The sequence below is a fragment of the Procambarus clarkii genome, chromosome 27, assembly GCF_040958095.1.
Source record: "Procambarus clarkii isolate CNS0578487 chromosome 27, FALCON_Pclarkii_2.0, whole genome shotgun sequence".
NCBI lineage: Eukaryota > Metazoa > Arthropoda > Malacostraca > Decapoda > Cambaridae > Procambarus > Procambarus clarkii.
The window spans coordinates 21,102,578-21,110,439 of NC_091176.1; positions in this window are offsets into that span (position 1 = coordinate 21,102,578).

The following is a 7,862-nucleotide window of genomic DNA, read 5'->3' on the forward strand; positions in this document are numbered from 1 at the left end:
CCTCTGAATCTTTTCTAACTTTGTCTTGTGATTAACTAGGTATGAACTCCAGGCTGGAGCTGCATACTCCAAAATTGGTCTGACATAAGTGGTATACAAAGTCCTGAACGATTCCTTACCCAAGTTTCTAAAGGCAGTTCATATGTTGGCCAATATAGCGTATACCCCCTGTTGATATCCTTTTGATATGGGCACAATAGCCAATAGTGTAAAAAAAAATATATAAATGTGTGTGTGTGTGTGTGTGTGTGTGTGTGTGTGTGTGTGTGTGTGTGTGTGTGTGTGTGTGTGTGTGTGTGTGTGTGTGTGTGTGCGCGCGAGCGTGCTTACCTAGTTGCGCTCACTGAGTTGAGCCTGGAGAGTGGAGCATCCCCAAGAGATCCGTAACATTTAACTACTCATTGTATTCAGCATTGTACAAATTGTAATATTTAAATATCAATAAAGGAAAACAGGACACAAAAGAAAAGCGGTTGGTAGGACAAAATAACATAGAAACTGCATTAGAGGGGACCCCCACAAAATCTCTAATGCGTTACGTGTGCTTTTCTTTGAGGCTATGAGTTTCCCTCCTTTATCCAGAAATGGTACCCTTTATATATATATATATATATATATATATATATATATATATATATATATATATATATATATATATATATATATATATATGTACATTATAAAGCTATACTTGTAGTATATACAATAATATTTGCTATATGTAAAATTTGTAAAATGTAAATATTTTCATAAGAGGTTCATCAATTGACTAAGTCTTAGGTTGGACCGAGAGAGGTTTGTATACAGTGCCTGGTTGATATCTGGTTGATGGGGTTCTGGGAGTTCTTCTACTCCCCAAGCCCGGCCCGAGGTCAGGCTTCACTTGTGAGAGTTTGGTTCACCAGGCTGTTGCTTGGAGCGGCCCCTAGGCCCACATACCCATCACAACCCGGTTGGTCCGGCACTCCTTGGAGGAAATAATCTAGGTTCCTCTTGAAGAGCTCCACGGTTGTTCCGGCAATATTTCTTATGTTCGCTGGGAGGGTGTTGAACAACCGTGGACCTCTGTTATTCAGTGTTCTCTGATTGTGCCTATGACACCCCTGCTCTTCACTGGTTCTATTCTGCGTCAGTGCCTACAAACAGGCGTCTGATAAGCATAGATAAAGAGAGGAGAGAGAGAGAGAGAGAGAGAGAGAGAGAGAGAGAGAGAGAGAGAGAGAGAGAGAGAGAGAGAGAGAGAGAGAGAGAGAGAGAGAGAGAGAGAGGAATTTAGCACAACAGCATTATTACAATTACTGTGAACTCTCACAGATGCAGGAAACGGTGTGATTAGAGGCTTAAAATTCGATGGAGTAACAGGTGATTTTGAACCGGGTTACTTTTATGGTAATGTGAACAGAACACCCACATACTTTGCTATCCCCTTAGGCCCATAATATCGCAGAGCCCAACGCCAACTTACAAACTCGCAATCAAACTGAAATAAAAAATATCTCCTTACATTCTGGCCACATTCTCCCTTAAATCTAGCTACGAATTCATCGACGATTCGAAAATGAGAGAACCCGGTGGGATCTTAGCCTCCATGGATGTTGAAAGTCTGTTCACTAAAGGGTCAAGTGGAGAGTATGACCAGGTTAGTACTCGTCTGTGTGTGGCCACAGCAGCACCTCCCTACATTCAAGGTACTCAAAACAATCTTGCGGGACATTCGGAGGACCTGCCAATCGATCTCCTTTTCTGTTTGTCTCAAAAAATTATCCCAAGATCCTTTTTGAAATTCAGTTAAGTGGCCATTGTCTATAGTGTAACAGGGTATTGTGCAGCAACTTATGTATGTTGCCTCAAGAGAAAGGAACAATGATTTCTGTCAAGTGAAAAAGGTCAAAAGAATATTGTGGGCCATTGTCATGATGAAACATTTAATTTTGAAAGCATCTTGATCAATCCATTTATTTTGTTTCAAGTTGTAGACAAAGGGATCGAAGCAAAGAAAATAATATTTTTTTTCTTTTTGAGTTATTTCGTATGACCTTAGCAATGACAAGGTAATGGTTGTAGGTTACGACCTTCTTCCACGCCACTCAGGAGTGTGATGGAATACTCTAGGTTACATGTTTTCTTCTCCATCCACTTGAACTGGTTAGTAGAACAAGATTTCGTTTTCCGCAGGGTCGTCGTTCGATCTCCGTTGGTGCCACCTGGCCACCATTCCTTCATTCCGTCTTCGCATCCCAGCTCATAGTCTCCATATCCTCTTCACACACTGCGCATTCATATTGGCTTCGCGCTTTCTCCTGGTAAAATCTTATTACCTAACCTGGTTCTTGAGCTTTGCACATTCTCAACCATGAACTCACTATCGACACTTTCACAATACTTGTCTAGTTCAGTTAACAACAGCATCACAATCCAAAAATGTTTCATGTTGTATAATAAATTTCCGTTAAAAATCTCTAGGCGATAAAAAAATAATACCAATAATACCAAAATAAGAAGTTAGTCCGAAACCCTTTGCTGGGATTGGTTAAACGATTCATTCACTATTAAAGCAAAGTACTCAGGAATTCGAAATTATTTAAAATTTTAAAATAATAAATACTCTCTCTTTTCCCCCTCTCTACATTATGGCTTACCCAAGACTCACAATTATTCCCCATGCAACTTATCGAAAATTACAACAACAATTAATTATGAGGTGTTAAACTGGTAATTAAACACCTGCAATATGTGGTCGGCACAAGTAAGATTATAACATAATAGTAACGTATTAATTGACAGTGACACGTTTCGTTGGTAAAATTGTGTTGCGTATGATGATTTTTCTTCCTCGTTCTGACGATTGTTTCGTCACTATTTTGAGCCAACTATTTCTAGTGTTTCCTGGTTAAATTTGGCTATGACGATCTGACGGTGATGTGTAGGAATCTCAGAAAAGAGATTCTAATGTCAGGCAACGAAATGTTTTATAAACATAAAATGTTCAGCTTGCTGAAAATAAAGAGCTCCGTGGCACATTACTGATAGAGATGTGTTTGTTCGCACTTCATTATTTAATTCAGAACTTGTTATGTAAGTCTGTATAGGATATGCTAATTGCTAGTTGTGTGGGAGTGTTAATTAAAATGTTATGACATAATAACATGATCACAAGCCAGGTCAAGAATGCACTCACAGCTGTACCTAGCAAATGTAATACAATCACAGAAGAACCACCTGCTTATAATTCACCTCACAAAATTTATGCTACTGAGTTGTCACACCATAACATCTATTTTAACCGCGTTATGGTAACATAGAAGGATGCTCGTACTGCTCACTGTAGAGATCTACTATTACACAGCTAATAATGTTAAATGATTAATGTAATAATAATAAATGATTCAAATAATACGAATATTTGGCTAGTAAATACCATAGTCACTTCACTAATCTACATTCCTGATATATTATTGTCAATGTAATGCACATTATCATAAATAATAATCACAATGACTCAATAATCACTCAATTAATAAGATCAAGATCACGAATGCGCAGATAGTGCTATTAAATGTTAATCAATAATTATCCACAAAACCGTACGCGGCAACTGCATTAGTCAACTGATGGGCCAGATTGAGTGACAAGATCCGCTTCACCTCACTAACCTCTCACAAAAGAAATCAAAGTTACCTGCTGATTCCCGCCTAGACCCTCAGACTGTCTTCACTTACAACAAAAATGTTTCCGAATGCGATGGTTCGCAACATTCAATTTAAGCTTGACACGATTCATGATATAGACAACCAGTTATGTTTTCTGTGATTATAGTAAAAATAAGGAAAAAATAAATACATTGCCCAGCATTTTTGTTCGGTTTTTGCTCTAGTTTGCGTGACTGTCCATTCATCCATCCATCTTGTCCTTCCTTCTCCCTGTCCATCAACTCATCCATCATTCAGTGCAACCCCCCCCCTTAATCCTTTTTCGCTCAGAGCCCCCCCACGGCAACTCTCATAGGGCAGGAAATTACCTAAATTGGATATTTAAGGATATGGAGCAAGGAAATGGGATGGGGAAGTCTTCACGATTGGGATGCACAGCGGGAAGGATCGATGGTGTGTGTGTGTGTGTGTGTGTGTGTGTGTGTGTGTGTGTGTGTGTGTGTGTGTGTGTGTGTGTGTGTGTGTGTGTGTGTGTGGGTGGTGTGTGGTGAGTGGGTGGGTGTGGGTGTGTGGGTGGGTGGTGGGTGATGGGTGGTGTGTGCGTGGGTGGTGTGTGTGTGTGGTGTGTGTAGGTGGTGTGTGGTGTGCGGTGTGTGTGTGTGGTGTGTGGGTGGGTGGTGGGTCTGTGGGTGGTGTGTGTGTGTGTGGTGTGTGTGTGTGGTGTGTGCGGGGTGTGTGGGTGGGTGATGGGTGGTGTGTGGGTGGGTGGTGTGTGTGTGGTGTGTGTGTGTGGTGTGTGTGTGTGTGGTGTGTGGGTGGGTGGTGGGTCAGTGGGTGGTGTGTGTGTGTGGTGTGTGTGTGGGTTGGTGGTGTGTGTGTGGTGTGTGTGTGGATGGGTGGTGTGTGTGTGGTGTGTGTGCGTTGGTGGTGTGTGGGTGGGTGGTGTGTGTGTGGTGTGTGGGTGGGTGGTAGGTGTGTGGCTGGTGTGTGCAAGGGTTTTTGGTGGGTTTGATAGTGGTGTGTGGGTGGTGGGTGAGTGGTGTGTGGGTGTGTGGTGTGCGGGTGGGTGGTGTGTGGGTGGTGGGTGGGTGGTGGGTGTATTGTCTGTGGGTGGTATTTGGGTGGGTGGTGTGTGGGTGGTGTGAGGGTGGGTGGTGTGTGGGTAGTGTGTAGGTGGGTTTGGGTAGGTGGGTGGTATGTGGGTTGTGAGTGGGTTGGTTTGGGTAGGCGGGAGGGTCGTGGGTGGGTGGGGAGGTGTATGGGTGGAGGGTGGGTTTGGGTAGGTGGATGGTGGATGGTGGGTGGTATGGTGGGTATGTGTGGGTAGGTGGTGGATGTGTGGTGGGTGGGTGGTGGATGTGTGGTGGGTTGGTGGTGGGTGGGTGGGTGTTGGGTGGGTGATGGATGAAGTTGGCGTTGATTGACGGATTTGATAAGTCGGGTGGTGTTTGTATTAATTAATATAGATTGTGACTCCATTTTAAAAGTTGTTTTCCAAATAAAATATTGAAATTGCAACTTATAATCTTCATTTTCCTGATTTTTAACTACCCACAAATATATTCTCAGGTAAAAAATATAGATTTTAGTAAATTAAAGACAGGGGTTAGTTACATTAATGTAAAATATTAATTACAGGAAAGAACAGGAGAACAGATCAGGCAGTAGGAATATGAGAAAGAAATAGAGTAAACAAGAATAATAATTGGAGAAAATACTAAATCAGGAAGAAAAGACAACGAGCTCTCGACTCATTGCCTCTCTTTGATGTTTTATTTTGCCTCGCCCACGCTCCATAGAACGCAGGTGTGCAACCCGAGACCCACTCCCGAGGCCCTTGCAAGAACGATACATTTTTCTCCATTCTGTAAAGCTTTTATAACACAATGAAAAGGTCACCTCTAAAGTTTTCTTTCATTCTTCTGGTTCTTTTTTTCTGGTGTTCTTCGAAGATCCTTGTGAGTCATCCATCACACAACACACAATGAAATCCAAGGGTATAACCCTCACTAAACTCAGTATTATCTTACTTCATGTTTTTTAACATAAATCCACCGTGAGGCAAGTAATCATACGTGATCTCTCCTTGTGTCTAAACTAGACCACTTGGAAGCCAGTAACCATCTGTGATCTTTCGTGGCGGCTACACAGACCTGCAACCATCCAGGTCTCTCATGCTATCTGCACAAGAACTCCACGAAAACCCGTACCCTCTTGAGCCCAGTGGTTGCGGAAAGGTTGGCTTGATCAAGCGGAGCTGAGATGCTCGTCAAGTGTGTGGGTGAGGCCAGCCCGTCGCGCCGAGGTCCACCAACTGTCACGTAACGGGAAAGTCTGTCTAATTACCAGGGTCAAGTGCTTCATTTTTCCTCGTGAGGGACAACGATGGTGGTTTCAAAGTGTCTCCTGCAGTAGACTGATAATAATTTGATGGACAATATTAAAATTATTGATCAATAATAAATTATGATCAATTATTGTTGAGCAATAATTTGATATTGCTCTAACAAAATGTCTAAATTTTCAGTACTTTTATAATACATTTCCACAAAACAACAACACTGAGAGATATAGACACTACTTTAAATGCTTAATAAGAATAATATTAATAATAATAAACATATAAGGCTGGCTCGCTATTGGAATATTTCTGCTGAACATGTTTTGTGTAAAATGAACACAACCAGGTTCAATCTGTACCTAGTGATCTGACTGTCATTTAATTCTTAACAAAAACCTGTACGTAATTAAAAAATAATAATAATTGTATTAAATTAGATCAAGATATTGAGTCAGGCTTCTGATGAACTGATGTTGAATAACAGTTCTTAGCTTGCAGTTTTATTTAGATTATTATTGAAATTTATAATAAAAGTTAGTCTTTGAAAATAGAGATTGGGTGGGTGGAGGGTGGAATTGGGTGAGTGGAGAGAGATTGGGGGGTGGAAAATAGCGTTGAGAGAGAGAGAGAGAGAGAGAGAGAAGGGGGTAGGGGTGGAATAGAAAGTCAGGGATGAGGTGGGGTGGAATAGAGAGAGGGATGGGATATATGAGGGTGAAAGAGACCGAGGGGAAGTATGAATAAGAACAAAATATACACGTAGAGAAAAAGGTGGAGAGAAAGAATGGTAAAACGAAATTGTGAAATAGAAATAAACAGTAAAAGAGGTAAAATAACACAATAGATATTAACCTCGGTAGGATACAAAAATAAGAAAGGAGGGATGGAGTGTGAGGGGAAGTAGTGGGGTAGCAAGAGGGAAAAAGAGCAATAAATAGAGAGATGAAGAAGAACCTAAAATTAAAAACACAATTCCTTTTCGTTTCAGCCAAATGTTTTAATACCTTCTGAAAGCCTATTATCGAAGAAAACACGCTTGAAAGCTGTTACCAATTTACGAATGCATGCGAGAGAGTGCACTCGCTAAGTAATATCCCAAGTCGCTGGAGCGAAGGTTATCTCGTGATTTATTCTCCCAGCGCCCTGTTGCAAGTCTCAGTGAGTCGTGCACGCCTTACAGGGTGTCTGCTCGCCCTGAACAGTCCTCCCTCTGCCTCTGGGGTTCCCTGCTTATCTCTCTGTCTTCATGTATCTAACTCTGCCTGTGGGATTTTGTGCCTATCGTTCTGTATCTTTGTTTCTCTATTAGTCGGCATCTGTCTGTCTGTCTGTCTGTCTGCTAACTATTTCACAGTATCGTGAACCGTCACTTTGGTTAGCGGTTGAGAGTGACGAAAATTAGTCATACTGTTATTATTTGATTAGTCATACTAATCAAACTCTTAATAGCCATCCTGGTTGAAGAATATGCCCAGTTGGCGACCATGTTGGACACTTACCAGGATTTCCTCCGGACAATTGTGTGTTGTATTCTGCAGTGATAGCATAACCTATAACACAGTTGTGTCCAGCACTCATAAGTTCTGTTAGTTGTGTCCAGCACTCATAATGTAGCTCACTTGGCTATTGTAAAACTGTCTTTTTGGTTTGTCCCTAAATAATTTATTGTGACATCTGAATTTCATATGAATTTCATTTCAACACCTTGTTGATTCACGAAGAAATGATTTATTACCATCATAACATATTCAAATAAAGCAGTTGAAAGCGATAACGCAATTTTGCAAGGCTTCCTTACACATCACTTCCCCACACTCGCGACCCGACCCTGATCCCTGCTCTCAGTAACTCCTTCACGTCTGCATGTTGCA